The following is a 25,788-nucleotide window of genomic DNA, read 5'->3' as shown; positions in this document are numbered from 1 at the left end:
GGACCAAAATCCCTGCTGCAGTGTGTGCAAACCTGGTGAAAAACTACAGGAAACGTTTGACCTCTGTAATTGCAAACAAAGGCTACTGTACCAAATATTAACATTGATTTTCACAGGTGTTGAAATACTTATTTGCAGCAGTAACATACAAATAAATTATTTAAAAAATCATACATTGTGATTTCCAGATGTTTTTTTTTCTCTCTCTCTCTCTCTCTCACAGTGGACATGCACCTAAGATGAACATTTCAGACCCCTCCATGATTTCTAAGTGGGAGAACTTGCAAAATCGCAGGGTGTTCAAATACTTATTTTCTTCACTGGTATTTCTGTAATCTGTGTTTGGGGTCTTTCTCGGATGGAGCTCCTGCAAGAGCTTTGTCTGTCAGGGAACCAAATCTGATCAACTTCACATGAAATCCAATAAACTGTAACTTTTGTAATAACAGAGTCTCTGTGATCCAGGACTGTGACGTCGGTTGGCCCCTAGCGGTCAAACCCCCAATGAGGCAGAAGCAACTTGATGTGGTCCACAACTTTAATTTTCTTACTTTATCACTACCCTTCCAAAAAGAACAAAGAAAATCGTGCATAAAGTACAAATACCCAGAGAGGTGGTGGGAATAGTCTCTCCCCAACTGCCACTCCAGAATGATCTCTCAGGCGCCTTTTATCTGGTTTGACTAATCGGGTTAAACCATTAAAATCTAAGAAGGTAAGAGCTAACCAACTAGCTCCTAACACCTATCAAAACCCTCCATACCTTTAACCAACCCAAAACCCATTTAAAATCCCACCATCTCTAAACCTAAACCCCCCAAAACCACCTATTTACTAAAATTCATACACCAATAAACCCCCTTAAACACATCTCCCCCCATGACTCCCCTGCCTTGGTCTATCCCAGAACCTTTATCATAGCAACAGTTTCCAGTGGGACCTCTTTGCCGCCTGGACACAAGACATGAGGTAAGGAAGACAAATTACAACTACACACCTCAATACTCAATCCTACATACATCAAGGTGCTTCCTAACTAAAGTAACTGTACAGCTATAAAATCACTAAGTAACAAATTAGCTATTTGTTACACTTCCTCCCTCTCAAAGGCCATTATCACTCTTCTACCAGTCTTGAAAGGCAATCCGCCACAATGTTAGTCTTCCCTGGTTTGTATTGAACCGTAAAGTCATAAGGTTGCAAGGCAAGATACCACCCGGCAATACGAGCATTTGCCTCCCTCATCCTATGCAGCCAATCCAAAGTTGTAATAAAGGAGGCACTCCCCACTCGTTCCAGCAGATCATCAATACGTGGCATTGGGTAAGGGTCAAAGTTGGAAATTGAATTCAAATATCTGAAATCAATACAAAATCGAAGAGAACCATCCTTCTTTGGCACAAGCACCACAGGACAACACCATTCACTGTTAGAAACCTCAATAATTCCAAACTCCAACATCAATTGAATTTCCTTTTTTAATTCCATAACCAACCGCTCAGGAATTCGATAGCTCCTCTGTCTCACTGGAGCATCCTTCTTGAGCCGGATATGATGTTGCACTAGAGGGGTAAAACCAGGAGTCTCCTTAAAGAGCTCTGGATCCAGAAGAGAGCACATATCACCCTGCTGAGAGGGAGAAAGATGCGACAAGTCAATGGAAACCGGCTCAGTGGCTGGAACTGGAAAAAACTTCTCCGTCACCTCATCATCCTTCACCCCACGAACCAACAGCTGCTGGGAAGGTTCCTGACGCACCATGAACTGTTTCAGTAGATTAACATGAAAAAGTTGATACTTTTTAAGTCTCTCTGGCATATAAAGTTCATAAGTCACTTCCCCAACACGCCGTATAACCTCATACGGCCCCTGCCACTTTGCCAATAATTTATTGTCACTAGTCGGTAAAAGCAACAGTACCTTTTGGCCTGGTGTAAAGGTCCGATCCCTCGCCTTCTTATCATACCAGGTCTTCTGTGCCCTTTGTGCCTCCTTAAGATTCTCCTGTGCCAAAGTTGCCATTGCCTCGATCCTCTTCCTCATCTTCAACACATACGCCACAATGTTCTCTCCATCTGCTTCCTTCCGCTCCCAATGCTCCTTCAACAGATCTAAAGGTCCTCTCACCTGGCGTCCATACAGCAATTCAAACGGTGAGAAACCAGTAGATGCCTGGGGGGACCTCCCGGTAAGCAAAGAGCAGATATGGCAACCACTGGTCCCAATCCTTGCCTGTAGAGGAGACAAACCTGCGCAACATATTTTTAAGCGTCTGGTTATACTGCTCCACTAAACCGTCCGTTTGAGGGTGATATGGAGTGGTCCTAATACCCCTGACCCCTAACAATTGATATACATGTCGAAGAAGTTTCGACAAAAAATTAGTGCCACAGTCAGTAAGTATCTCCTTAACCACCCCCACCCTAGAAAACAGCTGCACCAAACAATTGGCAACCTGTTTAGCCTTAATAGATCTAACAGGAAAGGCCTCTGGGTAGCGTGTAGCATAATCCGACATGACCAAAATGTACCGGTTGCCCGCTGCACTCCTCTCCAAGGGGCCTACAATGTCCATGCCAATTCTCTCAAAAGGCGTACCTATAATCGGTAAAGGGTGCAGAGGGGCCTGAGCTACCCTCTTTCCTGCTGTTAACTGGCACACCTCACAGGAACTACAAAATTTGGAGACCTGTGAGTACATTCCTGGCCAAGCGAACCGACTCCCAATCCGCCGAAGTGTTTTCTGAAATGCCATATGGCCTGCCCAAGGAATTGAGTGCCCGAGCTCCATAACTCATTCTCTAAACTCTTGTGGCAAAGCTAAGACATCCACTTTACCTCTCACTTGATAGAGAAGACCGTTTTTAATTGCATAACGTTCCTCATCTAAACAAATACTTTTTCCTACTTCAGCACCTTCCTGCTCTTTAACTTTATCAAACCAGGGCTTAAGGGTAAGGTCCTGTTTCTGCAAAGTCCCTATGTCTAAAGGGATATCCCATTCCCCTAGACTAAGGGGTTTAACCAGTGCCTCCCTCTGAAACCCAGCAAACTTCTCCCTCCTCCTTTGAGACTTAGACTTCCTTGTCTTTCCTGGTTGAACCTCCAATTCCTCATCACAAAACGGTAATTCCTCAAAATCTCCCCTTACTAACTGAGCTCTGGTAAAAACATTACACCGCTCAGCTGATTCAAAGGTACCCTGTCTCCCCAGCTCCAAAACAAGTTCTTCCCCCGCTTCCGGCTTACCCTGATTAGCCTGAACTAGCAAATCAGGAAGAGTTGGAATATCATTGCCCAGAATGACAGGAAAAGGTAGGTTTTTTGCTAAAGCAACAGAAACCAAATAAGTGTCCCCCTACGGTTAAATAAACCTCTGACATAGGGTACCTATGCTCATCTCCATGTATACAAACTAAAGGGGCTTCCTCGGTACACTGACCTTCAAACGGAATCAAACCAGCCAAAACCACAGTCTGAACACACCCGGAGTCTAACAATGCCTCCACACGCTGGCCATTTACCAACACTGGCGTCGTATGCCCCTTCCTACACTCAGTCTGGACCGATGCCGGCCTCGGCACAGAACAAAGCAAAGAATACTTAGATTTCAAAGTTGGGCAATAGCGCTGTATATGACCAAGCTTATCACAATTATAACATCTGACCTCCTGCGGTGCCATTCTGGAAGATTTTTTACCAGAATGAGACTGTGGGTTTACCTGGAAAGGCTTATTACCCTGACCTAAACCAAAACCCCTATCACCCCCAAAGGACTTCCATTGCAACATCCGGCCTAGTTCCCGGCCAAAGAAGGTAGCTCTGGGCCCTTTACGAGCAGTTGTAAAGACCTCTGCTAGCCGCGCCGCTTCTTCAGCAGTGGTAGGGTCATGCTCCCGAATCCACACCTCCAACTCCGGATTGACCATATGAAGGAACTGTTCCATGATGAGGGTTTCGGATATGGCATAAACAGATTTTTCTGGCTGAATCCATCTGTAAAACAGTTCCTTAAGCCTCACATACAGTTCTCGCGGCGTCTCCTCTGTCTCCATCTTCAAGGAACGGAAGCGACGTCGGTACGTCTCTGCTGTAATCTCATATTTTGCTAAGATAGCTTTCTTCACCTTATCATAGTCTTCCGTATCTGCAAAATCCATTAACACATAGGCATTACGGGCTTTGCCTGTAAGGAGCGGAACCAATCGAAAAGCCCACTCCTTCACTGGCCACCTGCACACCTGAGCCATTCTCTCAAAAGTAGTGAGAAAATGCTCCACATTGTCTTCAGGGGCTAACGGTAACAACTTTGGTTCCTGCTGCGGCCTGTGGTAGCTACCATTATCTACCCCATCAACCCCTACAGCCTCTGCTGGCACTCCCACTAATTCCTCTTCTTGATATGCAGATTACTCTGACTGCATTGTTAACAGCTGCTGCTGAACTTGTTGGACCTGCTGCTGCATGGACGACCACCGCTGCTCCTGCAAAGACCAGTCTTTGTTCCTCTCCCGGTCTCTTGCTGTCTGGGATTCGGCCAGTATCTTAACCAGGTCCATCAGTTCCTCCAGTCTATCTCGACCCCTCGACGTTGCCCCCTCATTATAGGCTTCGGCCGATTCACTGTCATCTTCTGAGCCTCGCTTTCCCCCTTTTCTCCTTCCCATCCTGTCTCACCAAGGCACAAATCACTTCTGACACCAAATGTGACGTCGGTTGGCCCCTAGCGGTCAAACCCCCAATGAGACAGAAGCAGAGACAGAAGCCGAGGCAACTTGATGTGGTCCACAACTTTAATTTTCTTACTTTATCACTACCCTTCCAAAAAGAACAAAGAAAATCGTGCATAAAGTACAAATACCCAGAGAGGTGGTGGGAACAGTCTCTCCCCAACTGCCACTCCAGAATGATCTCTCAGGCGCCTTTTATCTGGTTTGACTAATCGGGTTAAACCATTAAAATCTAAAAAGGTAAGAGCTAACCAACTAGCTCCTAACACCTATCAAAACCCTCCATACCTTTAACCAACCCAAAACCCATTTAAAATCCCACCATCTCTAAACCTAAACCCCCCAAAACCACCTATTTACTAAAATTCATACACCAATAAACCCCCTTAAACACATCTCCCCCCATGACTCCCCTGCCTTGGTCTATCCCAGAACCTTTATCATAGCAACAGTTTCCAGTGGGAAACTGTAAGGAAGACAAATTACAACTACACACCTCAATACTCAATCCTACATACATCAAGGTGCTTCCTAACTAAAATAACTGTACAGCTATAAAATCACTAAGTAACAAATTAGCTATTTGTTACAAGGACAGATCCCAAAGAACCAGATTTAACACAATGGTTTGCTTTAATTTAGTGTATCAAACGTTCCGTTTTTACCATCACAGATTTGTTTGCCTCTGACTTTAGCTTCTGTTGTTGTGAGGTTAAAGATGTGACTCATTTGCTCAGTTTGTTCTTCCAGCCCAAGTGTCAGAGCATTTTAACATACTGACAGGGGCCAAAATGAAGCTGACACTCATTAGTCCACATTGATTTCAACTGATACCATTCTACAAGTGCAAATCTTGTTTCCTTTTTTTTTCAGAAATGTTGTACAAGTCAAAGCGCACAAATTTGAAGGTCCAGGAAGGAAAGGGTGAGCTCGTAACCATCGATTTCTGGTTGTCCTGGAAAATGCACCCATCATGACGAGCTTATGCACATGAGCAGAGGCAGTTTGAGGCGAAAGGGCGAAAGGAAAAAGTGTCACTGCTCCGTCATTTTCTCACTGTTAGATAAAAATAAAAGCACAAAAGCATAGAAGAGACCCTTCAGGTACAGATGAGGGCAAAATTATTAGCCCCCTATGAAATTTAAAGTTTTTCTTCCAAATTTTCTTTTTTTAAAAGAACAACGAATTTTCAACACAGCATTTTTTTTCAAATATTTTCGTTTTGTTTTGGATTTTGCACACAGAAACAAAATTATTTCACAAAATCCAAAAACTACCATAGTCAAAATGATTAGCCCTCTGAAGACCTGACCTTTCTGTTGAACCACAGCACAAACCACTGCTTTCCAGTGATGTGCTTTAACTTTGTAATGGCCAAAGCATGTAAAATCAAGATAAAAGTGAGGGTTTATCTTCCATTATATACACAGTATAAAAACATCAGGAAGGGTTTGAGGTGTCTTGAAAAAGCATCAAAAGAAATCAGTTTAGACTCGAGAAAAAGAACTGACAGGGCAGGTGAAGGAGTTATCACAGTGTTTACAAGTGTCAAGAACTCGAGTGAGATGTATCATCAAGAAATTCAGAGAGCCACACAGTTCAGAACACACCTGGCAGAGATAGGAAGCAGCAGATTTCAAAGACTCTGGAAGGTGGAGGTGGAATATTTTGCAAATTATGAATGAAAACACCATAAAGACTTTCAGTCCAGTTTCAAGAAGCCATTGAAAGCATAATCGATAAAATGGCATAAATTTCTAACGACATGTACTGGAAAGATAAATTTAATTAAAGTACAAAAACATTAACACAGTCTGTATATACACACAACCATATGTGGCCTGATTTGTACTTCTGCCTGAGGCGTCACGTCACGATAAATCTCTTAACTCAGCTTTAAAAATAAACTAATAAATACTGGATTATAGGTTTTCAGCTGTATTGTATTCAAGCAAATATTAATCTACATATTTGTGAATATTTTCTGCCACTGAAATGTACAAAGCGCAACTTCATATTTCTCATTTTCATTCCCATTTTTTTTATGTGCCTTCAAATTCAGTTTTCATGTGTATGAATGCTTAATACAAGAAAAAATGTGGACACAGAAATTTTAATTTCTTTTCTATTAGTTCTCACATCAAGTGTAGATGCTCTCACATTTTTCAAAATATTTACTTTCATAAATTAAGCTCTGTCATCGTGTTACATCAATGTCAGATATGCGAAGAGATGATTTGGATCTTTACCTCCATTTGGGATTGGACCACATGTGGTCCTGACAGAGTCAGAACTCACATACAGCACTGAATCATTTACCATCAATTTGTCAGTGGTGGTGCTTTAGACCTACAAACATATAACAGACAAATCATTAGCAGATTATGTTTGGGTTTAACTGAATGCTCAAAAGTAACCTGCTGTACTCATATTGTACATTATGGCAGACTATAAATACTGCTCATGCTCATACAGCAGCGCCGTTTCCCACCACTGGATATATTTGGCCGACTGTGTGATGAAGAAGTAGAAAAATGAGAAACAGTGGGAGAACGTCTATTAAAAGCAAAGCTTCGACACCCTCATCCACTTCCTCTCCACAGTGACATGCACAAGACAAGCTGGAATCAAACATGGAATGCATTTTAATCCAACTTTTTTATTTAATGTACATATTCTTCACATTTATCCTGTTAATGTGTGTACTGACTCTTACAATGCTGTGTCAAAAATATGTCCAAAACATAAAACTCCAACCCCAAATCAGAAAAATTTGGAACATATGGCACATTTTAAAAAATGTGCATATTGATCCTTATGTTTATTTTGACTTTGGTTTCATTGCAGACAGCATGAACCAAGATATTTCATGTTTTGTTCTTTTTCCTTGTCAACTTCATTTCATTTAATAGACATCATTCCTGCATTTAAGGCCTACAACACGTTCAACAACAAAAAAAGTTGGGATGCTAAAGCATTTATTACTTTGTAATGTCATTCTTTCTCATAACTGGCACTCTGGCAAAACAATTTCCTTATAAATAATAATATAATGATTAATAAAGTTCTTCTTATTCTTATTTTCATAACACTTAAAAGACATTTTGGTGCTAAGGATACTAAACAATGAAACATTTCAGGTGTTATTTTGTACAATTCTTCCTGCAAACACATCTTACGTTTTGTGACACTATGAGGTTGTCATTGTCCAATTTTTCATTTTAAAATTCTCCACACATCCTGTATGGGGAGCCGGTCAGGAGTCCTGACTCAGACCAGTCCAAAATCAGTACCTTTGTAATGTGTACACAATGTACTTTTGCATTGTCTAGTTGAAAGATGCATGGACATCCCTGAAAAAGACACGGTCTTGAAGAAGGGCTTTCATTGTATGTACGTGGATGCATACAATGAAATCCACTCACATTCATTTCTGGCCCTTCACAGGAAAGAATTTGGGCACCACTGGTTTAGATCATTTATGGGTGCAGCTACCAAAGCTCCCTGAGGTGAAGCAGTGAAACAGCAAGGTGAAGATTTCTATTTTTAGGGCCCGAGTAGGCAACGTCCTACGAGGACCCTATTGTAACTGCGCTGTTTATTATTATTATTATTATTATTATTATTATTAGGGCCCGAGTCGGCAACGTCCTACGAGGACCCTATTGTAATTGCGCTGTTTATTATTATTATTATTATTATTATTATTCTCACTCTTGAAATCGAAATTTCGGCCTCTTCCCATGCTCAAAAACTCACCAAACTTTCCAAAGTCATCCGACCGGATCCGAAATTCGATATTTCGGGGGCCTTGCACATGGACGCAGAAAAATCTTGAAATAGCGCCCCCTAGAAATTTTCAACCCCCCCCCCCCCCCCCCCGCATTGGGCTTTTTTCGTCGTAGCCTCACAAAAATTCGGTACACATATTTACCATGCCAGGACGCACGAAAAAGTCTCTTACTGTCATGGTGAAATATCGACAGGAAGTCAGCCATTTTGATTTTAAGTTTCGATTTTGAGCAAATTTTTGCCATTTTTGGCCATTTCCACTACTTACATTTGAACGAACTCGTCCTAGGGATTTCATCCGATCGACTTCAAATTTGGTCAAAATCATCACAACACAATGGTGATCAAAAGTAATCAAAAGATTCTAATTAAGTCAAAAGGCGTGGCTGCTATGGGTCGTCAAACTTTGGCGAGCTTTTCGGAGCATGCCATTTCACTTCGAACAGCTGTCACGCTCACATACTTCATCGTAGATCCTTCAAACTTACTGGACGATGAGGGCTCCGCCCTGAACGTCTACATATCTTAAGTTCCCACCTGCACCATAGCGCCTCCCGGTGGTGGTGGGAAATGTCCTATTTTTACTTTAAGAGGTCCTGATGTCACATACTTAACCCAATCAACTTCATTCCACTTTTAAAACATGCAGAACAAATTGGTGAACATAGGTGATAAACGCCGTGAAGTTATGAGTAACGGCGTCCGTGTGGCGCCATACCGAATATTGCCCATTCGCCATGAAATTACGTTCTTCCTTTTGACGGCTTTAATTTTGTCACATCATCATGAAAATTGATACACAGGTCGAGCATGACAACCTCTTACAATTCATAGGGGCGTCGCCCATGGGCGGGGCAAAATGCCTCAATAGCGCCCCCTTGAAACTTTCAAAAACACCTCCACATAGGGGTTTTTTTGGAGTAGGGAGATGAAAATTGGTACACGTGTGACTTGCATAGACATATAAAAAAAAGTCTTTTGCACCATGGGTCTACTCCAAACAGTAAGTCGGCCATTTTGAATTTTCTTCTCATTTTGGCGTTATTTCCACATGTTGTATTTGAACGAACTCCTCCTAGGGATTTTGTCCAATGCACTTCAAATTTCTTACAGATCACCCACAGATGATACTGACCAAAAGTTATCGAAAGCTTTTCTTTATGTCGAAGGGTGTGGCCGCTATGGCGCCGCCATTTTGACCCTTCGCCATATGAACATTATACTTAAACAGGTACTGAAGTCACATATTTAACCCCATCAATTTCCTTCCACTTCTAAAACATGCAGAACAACTTGGTGAACGTAGGCGATGATCGCCGTGAAGTTACGAGTAATGGCATCCGTGTGGCGGCGTGCCGAATATTGCCCATTCGCCATGAAATTACGTTCTTCCTTTTGACGGCTTTAATTTTGTCATATCATCATGAAAATTGAAAGACAGGTCAAGCACGACAACCTGTTACAATTCATAGGGGCGTCACCCATGGGCGGGGCAAAATGCCTCAATAGCACCCCCTTGAAACTTTCCAAAACCCCTCCCCATAGTTGTTTTTATGGAGTAGTGAGATGAAAATTGGTACACATGTGTGACTTGCATACACAGTACAAAAAAGTCTCTTGCACCATCAGTCTACTCCAAACAGGAAGTAGGCCATTTTGAATTTTCTTCTCATTTTGCGATGATTTCCGCATGTTGTATTTGAACGAACTCCTCCTAGGGATATTGTCCAATGCACTTCAAATTTCTTTGACAGCATCCAGAGATGACACTGACCAAAAGCTATCGAAAGCTTTTCTCTATATTGAAGGGTGTGGCCACTATGGTGCCGCCATTTTGACCATTTGCCATGGAACATCAAGTCATGATAACTCCTTCATACTTTGACTGATTGACTTGAAACTTCACATGTATGATGATGGTTGACTCCTGAACACACCCAGCCCCTCTGTTTGTACACTTAGTGCCCCCTAGTGGATGAACAATCAACATGTCATATTCCCTTGATGCATTGTTTGATTTGTTTAAAATTTTAACTGTGGGATGACTGGTTGGCCCTGTACGCACATGCCCACATCTGGTCACAAGGGCATGCCTTAGCCTGGGCAGGCGGTCGCACGGAACGAGGGCCCGTATATGGCTGCTTGCAGTCCTAGTTATTATTATTATTATTATTATTCTCACTCTTGAAATCGAAATTTCGGCATCTTCCCATGCTCAAAAACTCACCAAACTTTCCAAAGTCGTCCAGCCGGATCCGAAATTCGATATTTTGGGGGCGACGCACATGGTCGCAGAAAAATCGTGAAATAGCGCCCCCTAGAAATTTTCAAAAACCCCTCTGCATTGGGCTTTTTTCGTCGTAGCCTCACGAAATTCAGTACACATATTTACCATGCCATTTTGAATTTTGTTCTCATTTTGGCTTGATTTCCACATGTTGTATTTGAACGAACTTTGTCCAAAGCACTTCAAATTTATTTAACAGCATCCACAGATGATACTAACCAAAAGTTATCGAAAGCTTTTCTCTATGTTGAAGGGTGTGGCCGCTGTGGTGCCGCCATTTTGAGCCTTCGCCATAGAACATCAAGTCATGATAACCCCTTCATGCTTTGCCTGATTGACTTGAAACTTCACATGTATGATGACGGTTGGCCCCTCAACACACCTGGCCCCTCTGTTTCTACACTGAGCGCCCCCTAGTGGATGAACCATCAACATGTCATAACTCCTCATGCATTGTGTGATTTGCTTGAAATTTGAACTGTGGGATGAGTGGTTGCCCCTGTACGCACATGCCCACATCTGGTCACAAGAGAACACACTGCCCTGGGTAGGCGGTCGCGCGGAACGAGGGCCTGTATATGACTGCTTGCAGTTCTGTTCTGTTTGTGTTTTCTTTCATTTCATGATTGTTTTCTGTTGTGTTATGGTGTTATTTGTAGTGTATATTGTCAAGTTATGAAAAATCTCATTCTTATTCATGTCTGTTCAACCAAGTGTTCAATCAAATGCCAAAAATACTGACAGAAATATTTTTTTGAAGTACAAATAAAGTTTGAAGGAGATTGCTATGTTTGGCATTATTATTATTGTTATGATGATGATGATGATGATGATTATTATTATTATAAGATAATAATAAGACCCCCTAATTACAGCCCTCTTAACCTGCTGCCACATTAAGCATTTTTTTAATATAGGTGTAAATTAATATTCATACTTTTCAGCTTGTTGACAGTAGGGATGTACAATATGGCCCAATTATTGTATCTCAATATTGTCATATCAATATGATATACGATGTGACTATGATTTGACACAAAGTGCAGCAACAGTGAAAATTAAACATTGTTAAACAAAACAGTAATAATACCACACTCATTTTGCACTCATCATAAGGTTAGGATACTGTGTCCTCCAAAAGTATTGGAATACTTTCACATATTTTAATTTGTTTATGACATTTTAAATACAAGAAATACAAAAAATATAAAGAATAAAGATTTCTAAAATTATCTTCCTCAAACTCAAACTGACTTGATAAAACTTGTAAATAATAAGCAGTTTTATTGCCAGTTTTCTTCAGACAAGTCAGGGGATGGAAACATGAACATTTCCAAGTCACTGAATATGTCTTGGATTTTATTTACATCAATTATGAAGAAATACAAAAGTTTATTTAACCAAAACATCAAATCTAGGCTTTCATCTCTAATGTACTTTGTGTCAAACTGTAGCTGAACTTTCAGGTATTCTTTTTAAGAAAATCCTCCTCTACACCACTTCATCAGGAAGCTGGATTTCATATTTTTAATTAATTTATTTCAAGTTTTACAGATAGATTTGCTTTCAGTTTGAGTTTAAGGAAGATAACTTTACATTTATTTATCTAAGGTTGTGACACTGGTGTGTCACTCAGACAACAAAATAAAGAGGTTATAATTAAGAGGTTACACAGGTTTTATACAGAACAGAGGAGGAGTAAATTACCTCTATTTATTTCACCCTGAGCATCGTCATGTTACATCTCATGTATCAACAGCTGCTTGTTTAAAATCACTGGAGAAACACTGAATTAAAGGAGAAATGCTGCTTTTAACAACTTTGACCTCATTTCTGGCATAAAATACGATCGTTTACTCACCGATATAACTTTGGTGTCATTAGGAGTCCACGGTTCAAACGGCGTGTTCAGTTCAAATCTGAGTCAAACATTTTTCTTCTTCTACTAAGGTGGATTACAACTGTTTGTGATACACAGCACCAACTACTGTACAGGAGGAACATAGCAGTCAATATGTCCCACTCAGTGGTGGGCACAGTTCCGCTAATCTGCTAATTATCGAAGATAATGTTTTCATTATCGGATTAGCTTTTCAGATAACTTTAACCATCATCAGACCAGTTATCTTCCCGTAAATTTTGGTCTGAATTTTTAGACTAACATTTTTGCAGAGTAAATTTTTTTGTAGATTCATAGTTCTATCCTCTACAAACAGAGAACAGCTGGTTCTAGAAGAAATCCCCCTACCCTCTGAATGCAAACAACTGGTCATAGAAAAGAAAAAAAAAGAAAACTAATTTCTTTGACCCATACTAATACGCTGGCAGTAGCACCCAGGTCATTCAGAGGCATACAGTTTTAACTTATGGTTTGACCAAACTCATTTCGGACAAGTTATTTAAATTAACGTCACGTCTGAAGTTGTAAAGTGAAAATATCAGATATATGTTTTAGTTTTAAAGTAATGCCCTAATTTTGAAGGTTTTAGTGTGGACATGCTGTGTCCAGGTGCATTATGGGTATTCACAACAGAAGAAATGCATTTGAGATGCTCTGATCAGGCTCCACACGGACAGCAGCATTAAACTCTTTGTATATTGTGCCTAAAACTCTTGTGAATACATTCTCTGGGTTTATAGACATTATTATTGTGTTTGTTTTATGTAAAAATGCCAGAAGAAGCCCAGGTGCTTCTCCAAAAGCCGAAAAGTCTGTTAAATTGTGATTCAGGCCGTGTGATATGACCGGCGTCAAATGCATAGAACATTGCCATCTACTGGCAACCGGTTATATCAGTGTTGTTGAACGCAGGATTTTAAAATTATCTGTAGGTTTCATAAACCTGAGAGACCACACACATGGAGATAAAAAAAAACATAGATCTGACGGGATTAGTTGTACAGTGTGTGGTGTCAGCCACACAGTAAAAGCAACACACACAAATAGATTTCACACACGAACATTCCCAGGTCAGACACCTCACTTTCTGATTGGCTGCATGTCACATTTAGCTCCTCAAATCCTTCTTAACACACCACACATGCAGGAATATCTGATAAGATTATATTTAGCCTCATCACGATTGTCGGGGCATCCTTAAGCTTGTTGGAAGGGGAAGATCAATCAATCAATTTTCAATCAATTTTATTTATATAGCGCCAAATCATAACAAACAGTTGCCCCAAGGTGCTTTATATTGTAAGGCAAGGCCATACAATAATTACGTAAAAACCCCAACGGTCAAAACGGCCCCCTGTGAGCACGCACTTGGCGACAGTGGGAAGGAAAAACTCCCTTTTAACAGGAAGAAACCTCCAGCAGAACCAGGCTCAGGGAGGGGCAGTCTTCTGCTGGGACTGGTGGGGCTGAGGGAGGAGAACAGGAAAAAGACATGCTGTGGAGGGGAGCAGAGATCAATCACTAATGAATTTAAATGCAGAGTGGTGCATACAGAGCAAAAAGAGAAGAAACAGTGCATCATGGGAAACCCCCAGCAGTCTACGTCTATAGCAGATAACTACGGGATGGTCAGGGTCACCTGATCCAGCCCTAACTATAAGTTTTAGGCCTAATCTTAAAAGTAGAGAGGGTGTCTGTCTCCCTGATCTGAATTGGGAGCTGGTTCCAGAGGACAGGAGCCTGAAAGCTGAAGGCTCTGCCTCCCATTCTACTCTCACAAACCCTAGGAACTACAAGTAAGCCTGCAGTCTGAGAGCGAAGCGCTCTATTGGGGTGATATGGTACTACGAGGTCCCTAAGATAAGATGGAACCTGATTATTCAAAACCTTATAAGTAAGAAGAAGAATTTTAAATTCTATTCTAGAATTAACAGGAAGCCAATGAAGAGAGGCCAATATGGGTGAGATATGCTCTCTCCTTCTAGTCCCCGTCAGTACTCTAGCTGCAGCAATTTTGAATTAACTGAAGGCTTTTTAGGGAACTTTTAGGACAACCTGATAATAATGAATTACAATAGTCCAGCCTAGAGGAAATAAATGCATGAATTAGTTTTTCAGCATCACTCTGAGACAAGACCTTTCTGATTTTAGAGATATTGCGTAAATGCAAAAAGCAGTCCTACATATTTGTTTAATATGCGCTTTGAATGACATATCCTGATCAAAATGACTCCAAGATTTCTCACAGTATTACTAGAGGTCAGGGTAATGCCATCCAGAGTAAGGATCTGGTTAGACACCATGTTTCTAAGATTTGTGGGGCCAAGTACAATAACTTCAGTTTTATCTGAGTTTAAAAGCAGGAAATTAGAGGTCATCCATGTCTTTGTCTGTAAGACAATCCTGCAGTTTAGCTAATTGGTGTGTGTCCTCTGGCTTCATGGATAGATAAAGCTGGGTATCATCTGCGTAACAATGAAAATTTAAGCAATACCGTCTAATAATACTGCCTAAGGGAAGCATGTATAAAGTGAATAAAATTGGTCCTAGCACAGAACCTTGTGGAACTCCATAATTAACTTTAGTCTGTGAAGAAGATTCCCCATTTACATGAACAAATTGTAATCTATTAGACAAATATGATTCAAACCACCGCAGCGCAGTGCCTTTAATACCTATGGCATGCTCTAATCTCTGTAATAAAATTTTATGGTCAACAGTATCAAAAGCAGCACTGAGGTCTAACAGAACAAGCACAGAGATGAGTCCACTGTCCGAGGCCATAAGATCATTTGTAACCTTCACTAATGCTGTTTCTGTACTATGATGAATTCTAAAACCTGACTGAAACTCTTCAAATAGACCATTCCTCTGCAGATGATCAGTTAGCTGTTTTACAACTACCCTTTCAAGAATTTTTGAGAGAAAAGGAAGGTTTGCAGATTGGCCTATAATTAGCTAAGATAGCTGGGTCAAGTGATGGCTTTTTAAGTAATGGTTTAATTACTGCCACCTTAAAAGCCTGTGGTACATAGCCAACTAACAATGATAGATTGATCATATTTAAGATCGAAGCATTAAATAATGGTAGGGCTTCCTTGAGCAGCCTGGTAGGAATGTGGTCTAATAAACATGTTGATGGTTTGTGTTGGAGTTATTCTGTAGATACACTGTTTTATTTTATCATGCATGTTTTGTGTTCTTTGCTCTGGTAGAATGTAGTTCTCTCTGCTCTGATAAAGTGTATTGTACTGATGTGATGGGTGAAGGTTACTTAAGATATGTGACATGACGTGTTTCTGCAAGTTGTGGTATCTCTGTGTGCACGCTAAGCTCTTTTTCAGGACATGTGAAGATGACCCAGGCAGGATGAAGCCGTAAGCGGAGCAGTGAGATAAAGAATAGAGAATTGAATGTTCCAACCACAGTGTGATTATGATACATTAGTCCTTGTGTCAGAAGAAGTGTGATTAATCGTTAGATGTCTTAAACACATCTTAATCGAGCCCAAGATTAAAAAGGTTCTGAACGTCCTGAATGTATTGTGCAATCAGCGGTTCTGCGGCAACAGCTCACGCGCTATCACTCTTCCCCTCAGGAGCTGTACCGCCCATGTATGTAGGGAAGTCCTAAATAAAAAGAGCGGGAGCGCAGGCCAGACTTTAGTGTAGCCTTGGTGTACAGCCTGACTGCACTCCGCGCGTAAAATTTGACTTTCTGTCTCACTGGTGTTTCTTGACTCTGTTTGTCTTGTTAAAGGTTTTAAAAATGTTTGGAGGAGAAAATACCCAACAGTTTGGATGAAGTAACTAATGAAAATAACTCAGACAGAACAATCGGAGAGAAAGAGTCTAACCAAATACCGGCATCACTGAAAGCAGCCAAAGATAACGATACGTCTTTGGGATGGTTATGAGTAATTTTTTCTCTAATAGTTAAAATTTTGTTAGCAAAGAAAGTCATGAAGTCATTACTAGTTAAAGTTAATGGAATACTCAGCTCAATAGAGCTCTGACTCTTTGTCAGCCTGGCTACAGTGCTGAAAAGAAACCTGGGGTTGTTCTTATTTTCTTCAATTAGTGATGAGTAGAAAGATGTCCTAGCTTTACGGAGGGCTTTTTTATAGAGCAACAGACTCTTTTTCCAGGCTAAGTGAAGATCTTCTAAATTAGTGAGACGCCATTTCCTCTCCAACTTACGGGTTATCTGCTTTAAGCTACGAGTTTGTGAGTTATACCACGGAGTCAGACACTTCAGATTTAAAGCTCTCTTTTTCAGAGGAGCTACAGCATCCAAAGTTGTCTTCAATGAGGATGTAAAACTATTCACGAGATACTCTATCTCCCTTACAGAGTTTAGGTAGCTACTTTGCACTGTGTTGGTATATGGCATTAGAGAACATAAAGAAGGAATCATATCCTTAAACCTAGTTACAGTGCTTTCTGAAAGACTTCTAGTGTAATGAAACTTATTCCCCACTGCTGGGTAGTCCATCAGAGTAAACGTAAATGTTAAGAAATGATCAGACAGAAGGGAGTTTTCAGGGAATACTGTTAAGTCTTCTATTTCCATACCATAAGTCAGAACAAGATCTAAGATATGATTAAAGTGGTGGGTGGACTCATTTACTTTTTGAGCAAAGCCAATAGAGTCTAATAATAGATTAAATGCAGTGTTGAGGCTGTCATTCTCAGCATCTGTGTGGATGTTAAAATCGCCCACTATAATTATCTTATCTGAGGTAAGCACTAAGTCAGACAAAAGGTCTGAAAATTCACAGAGAAACTCACAGTAACGACCAGGTGGACGATAGATAATAACAAATAAAACTGGTTTTTGGGACTTCCAATTTGGATGGACAAGACTAAGAGACAAGCTTTCAAATGAATTAAAGCTTTGTCTGGGTTTTTGATTAATTAATAAGCTGGAATGGAAGATTGCTGCTAATCCTCCGCCCCGGCCCGTGCTACGAGCATTCTGACAGTTAGTGTGACTCGGGGGTGTTGACTCATTTAAACTAACATATTCATCCTGCTGTAACCAGGTTTCTGTAAGGCAGAATAAATCAATATGTTGATCAATTATTATATCATTTACCAACAGGGACTTAGAAGAGAGAGACCTAATGTTTAATAGACCACATTTAACTGTTTTAGTCTGTGGTGCAGTTGAAGGTGCTATATTATTTTTTCTTTTTGAATTTTTATGCTTAAATAGATTTTTGCTGGTTATTGGTAGTCTGGGAGCAGGCACCGTCTCTACAGGGATGGGGTAATGAGGGGATGGCAAGGGGAGAGAAGCTGCAGAGAGGTGTGTAAGACTACAGCTATGCTTCCTGGTCCCAACCCTGGATAGTCACGGTTTGGAGGATTTAAGAAAATTGGCCAGATTTCTAGAAATGAGAGCTGCTCCATCCAAAGTGGGATGGATGCCGTCTCTCCTAGCAAGACCAGGTTTTCCCCAGAAGCTTTGCCAATTATCTATGAATTGGCCCACACGTCACCTTTGTGACGTGTGGGCAGGCTCGAGGATAGAAGACGTCTGTCCTGAGAAGAGCCGGAACCACACGATTTCCACCGCCACAGAACCCGGTGAATACTGGAGCTGCCAAGTCCCGAATTCCCAGGTGATCACCATCCCCGACTGTCGGATCTGGTACTGCTGGCGAGGAGCACAAAAACAGGGTTTTTGATTAATTAATAAGCAGGAATGGAAGATTGCTGCTAATCCTCCGCCTCAGCCCATGCTATGAGCATTCTGGCAGTTAGTGTGACTCGGGGGTGTTGACTCATTTAAATTTTTTTGCTTAAATAGATTTTTGCTGGTTATTGGTGGTCTGGGAGCAGGAACCGTCTCTACGGGGATGGGGTAATGAGGGGATGGCAGGGGGAGAGAAGCTGCAGAGAGGTGTGTAAGGCTACAACTCTGCTTCCTGGTCCCAACCCTGGATAGTTGCGGTTTGGAGGATTTAGGAAAATTGGCCAGATTTCTAGAAATGAGAGCTGCTCCATCCAAAGTGGGATGGATGCCGTCTCTCCTAACAAGACCAGGTTTTCCCCAGAAGCTTTGCCAATTATCTATGAAGCCCACCTCATTTTTTGGACACCACTCAGACAGACAGCAATTCAAGGAGAACATGCGGCTAAACATGCCACTCCCGGTCCGATTGGGGAGGGGCCCAGAGAAAACTACAGAGTCCGACATTGTTTTTGCAAAGTTACACACTGATTCAATGTTGATTTTAGTGACCTCCGATTGGCGTAACCGGGTGTCATTACTGCCGACGTGAATTACAATCTTACCAAATTTACGCTAGCCTTAGCCAGCAGTTTCAAATTTCCTTCAATGTCGCCTGCTCTGGCCCCCGGAAGACAATTGACTATGGTTGCTGGTGTCGCTAACTTCACATTTCTCAAAACAGAGTCGCCAATAACCAGAGTTTGATCCTCGGCGGGTGTGGTCGTCGAGTGGGAAAAACGGTTAGAAATCAATCAATCAATCAATTTTATTTATATATCGCCAAATCACAACAAACAGTTGCCCCAAGGCGCTTTATATTGTAAGGCAAGGCCATACAATAATTACGTAAAAACCCCAACGGTCAAAACGACCCCCTGTGAGCAAGCACTTGGCGACAGTGGGAAGGAAAAACTCCCTTTTAACAGGAAGAAACCTCCAGCAGAACCAGGCTCAGGGAGGGGCAGTCTTCTGCTGGGACTGGTTGGGGCTGAGGGAGAGAACCAGGAAAAAGACATGATGTGGAGGGGAGCAGAGATCAATCACTAATGATTAAATGCAGAGTGGTGCATACAGAGCAAAAAGAGAAAGAAACACTCAGTGCATCATGGGAACCCCCCAGCAGTCTAAGTGTATAGCAGCATAACTAGGGGATGGTTCAGGGTCACCTGATCCAGCCCTAACTATAAGCTTTAGCAAAAAGGAAAGTTTTAAGCCTAATCTTAAAAGTAGAGAGGGTGTCTGTCTCCCTGATCTGAATTGGGAGCTGGTTCCACAGGAGAGGAGCCTGAAAGCTGAAGGCTCTGCCTCCCATTCTACTCTTACAAACCCTAGGAACTACAAGTAAGCCTGCAGTCTGAGAGCGAAGCGCTCTATTGGGGTGATATGGTACTATGAGGTCCCTAAGATAAGATGGGACCTGATTATTCAAAACCTTATAAGTAAGAAGAAGAATTTTAAATTCTATTCTAGAATTAACAGGAAGCCAATGAAGAGAGGCCAATATGGGTGAGATATGCTCTCTCCTTCTATTCCCCGTTAGTACTCTAGCTGCAGCATTTTGAATTAACTGAAGGCTTTTCAGGGAACAGAAATGTGAACGGGTTGGCGGTGTACACGGGGCTTCTGTTTAGAACTACGCTTCCTCCTCACAGTCACCCAGTCAGCCTGCTTTCCCGGCTGCTCAGGATCTGCCAGAGGGAAACTAACGGCGGCTAAGCTACCTTGGTCTGCACCGACTACAGGGGCCTGGCTAGCTGTAGAATTTTCCACGGTGCAGAGCCGAGTCTCCAATTCGCCCAGCCTGGCCTCCAAAGCTACGAATAAGCTACACTTATTACAAGTACCATTACTGCTAAAGGAGGCCGAGGAATAACTAAACATTTCACACCCAGAGCAGAAAAGTGCGGGAGAGACAGGAGAAGCCGCCATGCTAAACTGGCTAAGAGCTAGTAGCTGCGCTAAGCTAGCGGATTCCTAAAGACACACAAAGTGAATAATGTGTAAATAATTTAGAGGTGATTCAGCAGAGGGAGTGCTTTAGTTTAGGCACGTGAAGATTACACTGTGAAGCAAATCGTTATCTAGGTAACTAGATCAATCTAACTGCGCAGATTAAACAGCTAACAGATACAGCAAAACACCGCTGTGCTCCGGAACAGGAAGTGATACAATACCGCAGTGAGAGCCAACCACCAGTAGAGGCAAGCAAGAGCCAAATAACCTCAGGGCAAATACTATCAGGGCAGTACTTCAATAATAATAGATCAGGTCCAATATCGGCCTAATTATCTTGCCATGTGAACCAGGCTTGATGTTATGACACCTCACAGAGCAAATGATTGATCTGTTATAACACCGCACCGAGCCGCTAACCAATCAGATGTTATGACCCCCCACGGAGCGACTGATTGATCTGTTATAACACCGCACCGAGCCGCTAACTGATCAGATGTTATGACACCTCACAGAGCGACTGATTGATCTGTTATAACACCGCACCAAGTCGTTAACCGATGAGATGTTATGATGCCTCACGGAGCGACTGATTGATGCGTTATGACACCGCACCAAGCATGTTTTCACTATTATTTGATTTCTTTGTGCGACTGACATCGTTATTCAAGCATTCAAACCAGCAATTCCTATCACCACACAACTCCAGCAACCACACACGAGAAAGTTTGACAGTTCTTGTTATTGAAAGAAACCTTGTCTGCCTAACCGGATAGAGTTGTGATGTCATCTCGCGTGTGCTTAGGCGCTGTCTAGTGGGATCTTGAAAATTTTTCTTTTTTTTATACAAATGAGAAAAATGACATATTTTACATTTATTTGTAAACACCAACACACGTTACATTGATTCACTTGTGTTGGTTTTTACATAGAATGAATGAATCAACCAATCAGTATGAGCGGAGGCTTAGTTTACCCATAATCCCTTTGGTGTGTTAATGTTCAAATCTTCAGAATTAGTGCATTATTTTAAAATGAACAGATATGTGTTATATATCACTTTGTACATTTTAAAAGTTTACATGAATGTAGTTATTCTATCCGGAATAATTTTATTTATAAAGCAAAACCACAATTCAAACCTGCTTTCGACTTCAAGACCTCTGCCTCATCGCTGGACCACTGTATTCTGTCAAGGTAAATGATGCTTTTCTACAGCAGGGAGTAGAGCACACAAAGACAGAAGTGCTGTCTCATTGGCTGTTTGGGTTTGTGATCGCCGTTGGTTCTATTAGAAGCTTTTGCGGTGTTTAAACTCAAAATCAGCTTTTTAGTAGCTGAGAGCGTATGGGAGGCTAAATTTAAAGTTATCAGTTATCTGTAGCTTCCGATAAGTTTTTAGACAGTTTATCGGTTTAGCGTTAAAAAATATAACTTTCCAGTTAGCTGATTACCAGTTATCGAAGCTAACTTTTTGGTTAGCTGTGCCCACCCCTGGTGTCACTGAATCATCTATGTCCAATCAGATTCCAGGGGAGTCCAGCAAACCTTGGCCTCTGCTCTAGCTCTGCCCAAGCAAGTGTTCAACATTTGACATTTCCTCTTTCACTGTGGACTCAAAATTTGGCACTTCCTGTTTTAGTCTCAACTTGCCACCAAATTCCGGCGAGATCCCATGAGATCTTGACTCATGGGATCCAGGAAGTGTTTGACACTTTTCATTTCCTGCTTCACTGTGAACTCAAAATCTGGCACTTCCTGTTTGGGACTCTCTCCACCATGAGCGAACTTTGCACCGCTGTGCGCTGCTTCGCTCATATTATTATTATTATTATTATTATTATTGTCCATTCAGCTGCTCCTGTTTCGTTCGGGGTCACCACAGCTGTAAGACAATCCTGCAGTTTAGCTAATTGGTGTGTGTCCTCTGGCTTCATGGATAGATAAAGCTGGGTATCATCTGCGTAACAATGAAAATTTAAGCAATGCCGTCTAATAATACTGCCTAAGGGAAGCATGTATAAAGTGAATAAAATTGGTCCTAGCACAGAACCTTGTGAAACTCCATAATTAACCTTAGTCTGTGAAGAAGATTCCCCATTTACATGAACAAATTGTAATCTATTAGATAAATATGATTCAAACCACCGCAGTGCAGTGCCTTTAATACCTATGGCATACTGTAATCTCTGTAATAAAATTTTATGGTCAACAGTATCAAAAGCAGCACTGAGGTCTAACAGAACAAGCACAGAGATGAGTCCACTGTCTGAGGCCATAAGAAGATCATTTGTAACCTTCACTAATGCTGTTTCTGTACTATGATGAATTCTAAAACCTGACTGAAACTCTTCAAATAGACCATTCCTCTGCAGATGATCAGTTAGCTGTTTTACAACTGTACCGCACTGGTATTTGGCACAGGTTTTATGCCGGATGCCCATCCTGACACAACTCCAGTCTTACCCAGAGAAACACACACAGCCGCTGGTGTTCCAAAGAAGTCTCCCATCCAAGTACTGGGATCAGGCTTACACAGAGCAAATCCGCTGCCTCATTATTATGATTATTATTATTAATATTACTATAGGAAGCAGACCAGACGATGACCATCTGCTTTGGACATCTTTGCCAAGGGCACTGACAAAGCCCTATACCATGACAGACCCTGGCTTTTGAACTTGATGCAAAGAGTCTGGATGGTCCTTTTTGTCTTTGGTCCTTTTTGTCTTTGGTCTGGAGCACACAGCTCCCATTTCTTCCAAGACAGAATGCAGATTCATCTGACCACAGTATATTTGCACTGTGTGATGGTCCAACCCAGATGCCTCCAAATGCCAGGCCAGGGGCCTCATTCCTAAAATAACTGTGTAGGATTCATGCAAAAAGTGTACATGTGAAGAAAAAGGCAAAAATGGCATCCAGACAGAAAAAAATCTGACTTCGAAAACTGTTCATATGCACACCTTGAAACAAAATTCTATTTCTAAATCACACACTACTTTGAATTGTGCGCATGTTGATTGGTCTTGTATGCCGCCCTCTACATGCCCACAGTCAACCACAAATAGCCGATGCAAAACACCTCATGAATATTCAAACATACACATAAAGCCTGAAATATGAACTTATCACAGCTACAGAGAAGAATTATTCATTTGTTTTTTTTGTTGTTGTTTTCATTTTCCAAATAGCTCCAACTTGACCTGATTTGTTGCTGGACAAACAGTATGGTTCTGTACACTAAATCTGTCTGGAGGAGGCAGTTCTCATCTGACAGCCACTACAACTCTGAAGCAGTTATCAGCGTCTGTGGCTGAGTGAACAAATTACACATCATGCAAATTTTGTCTGTCGCATCACCACTCGTGGCTTCACGTGTGGAGCGGAACAGAGAAAGATGACATGAAATTTCAGCAACAGTTTTCCAGAAGAGGCATAAGTGGGTCCTGCCTGAATGTGATCTGTTTTTTGGATGATCCTTCTCTGCTCCACTCCACTTGAGATACATTTCCCACATTTTATTTGATGGATCCATCTACACATGCCGAGCCTCCGCGCTGTGCCAAACGGCCAAACGAGCACCGAGAACTGAGACCACATTATTATGTAGTCTTCAGATAAACATGGAAATACGTACATGTACTGAGTGCAGAATACGATCAGTTCAGTCAGTCAGAACGTTCAGTGGGAGCAAACACCTCAACTTTTCCGATGGCCACGTGCTGCCAAAATGATTTTAGTTTTTAAGATCACGTGGACAAGTTAATCAATCAATCCATGGGAACAAATCATATGTTACACACATGCAATGAGATTTTGTGGCAAATCTTTGTCTTCTCTCCGGCCACTGCAGTGTTTTCCGTGGACAACATTTTTTCTAAATACTTTTAGCTGCTCTTATTTGGGGTTCTCACATCTCCACCTCACAAAGTTTTTCTGGACGTCTGGTGGACTGTGTGTCCTTGTGCTTGTATGTTTGTTTTGGCAGCTCTTGTTTTGGTCTGTGTGTTTGTGTGTGTGTGTCCCTGTATTTGTCTCTCTCCGTGTCATACTAACACGGCACATTGATAACTCATGGGATGTACCGTATGGTACCAGCTGTATTTAAGAACTCTTGAAGACGCTTGAACTGCTGTGTTTTGGTCTCATCTCACTAAGATGCACATCCTTTGCAAACACACACTTGTATGGCATCATTGTTAATCCCGAACACGGAGCACTGAGTCTTAAGTATTATTTCAGTTAGTTCTAACCTATAAGAGAGAACAAAACTTTCTTTTCTTTTTTTTCTTTCTTTTTTTTGATGGATCTGCAGTGTGGAGCAGAATCTGTTAAAACAGCTTTTTTTTTTTTTTTACACAAGACTGTGGATTTTGGGCTTTGGTGGAGTCATGCACTCTCATGAGTTCCCTTCTGTAAACGCTCTGTTTTGCTGTGCCTGAATGTGTGATTCAGATGCTCAGTCAACATAACGAAGCAGCAGCTTCCCTGCTTTCCTGGAGCCTGCTGTTACGATGGAGATGCTTCAGTCCAACCACAGCCTTCACACTCTCAGACTTTCTCCTGCTGAAGTCTTCTCTTCAGTCTTCTTTTTCCATTGAATCTCAGCCCAAACTATGGCTACACCTGGCAATCTTTATGGAAAATCATTGCACATAACCATCCAGCCAAACTTTGTGCCAGAACTTCAACAGAATGCAAATGTGCTGAAATAAGATGTCACGTGGTGGCACTGTGACATATGCAAATGTAAGGAGAAAGTGATTGCCATGTGTACCTGTGTCGGAGGCTGTAACCACAACAACGAAGCGCGATGAGCACGTAAAAACGCAGAATCTCAGTGTCGTGACCAAGAAGAGCTGTCGCTCCTGATGGAAAAGCTGGAGCTGCTGCAGAAGCTGCGTGCTGCCAACATTCACTCTCAGTGGACATCAATCAGTTTGAAGCAGTAACGATGCAGTACACCACATTAAAGACGCCATGTCCCCCCGACCCCCAGCACCGCCACGACCACCGTGTCAGAGTTTCCCAAAAGAAAAGAGGACGCCACTTACCGAGAGACCGTGTGAGCCAAGGGTTTTCTGAGAAGCTCCTCAGACGCAGCTCCGCCTGGTCCAGCAAGTCCATTCATGTGCGGTCTCCTTAGTCAGCCACCAGCCAGAGAGAGAGTGTGACGGCTTCATCAGACTTGGAGATGTCATCCTTACCGGGGAGAGAGAGAGAGAGAGAGAGAGGGAGGGAGAGAGCTGAGCTGAAGCAGGGCAGAAAGCTGCTGCTCAGAGATGGAGGGGAGGGGGGGGTGAGAGTGTGCAGGACCACATTGATGAAGGGAAGAAAGAGAGAGAGAGAGAGAGAGAGAGAGAGAGAGAGAGAGAGAGAACTGA

The 25,788-nt window shown here is 41.8% G+C and overlaps 1 protein-coding gene across 3 annotated transcripts in view; it reads right to left on the bottom strand.

Annotated features, from left to right (window-relative positions):
* Positions 1 to 25,585, bottom strand: part of LOC117510099 (citron Rho-interacting kinase) — a 582,117-nt gene extending 556,532 nt beyond the window's left edge. For all 3 annotated transcript variants that reach the window (XM_034169719.1, XM_034169717.1, XM_034169718.1), the window contains exon 1: positions 25,459 to 25,585. The gene's annotated coding sequence lies outside the window, so the exon portion shown is untranslated. The remainder of the gene's footprint in view (positions 1 to 25,458) is intronic.
* Positions 25,586 to 25,788: the final 203 nt, after the last annotated feature.

This window comes from Thalassophryne amazonica, chromosome 5 (genome assembly GCF_902500255.1).
Source record: "Thalassophryne amazonica chromosome 5, fThaAma1.1, whole genome shotgun sequence".
NCBI classification, from domain to species: Eukaryota; Metazoa; Chordata; class Actinopteri; order Batrachoidiformes; family Batrachoididae; genus Thalassophryne; species Thalassophryne amazonica.
This window is presented reverse-complemented; position numbering and strand designations above follow the sequence as displayed.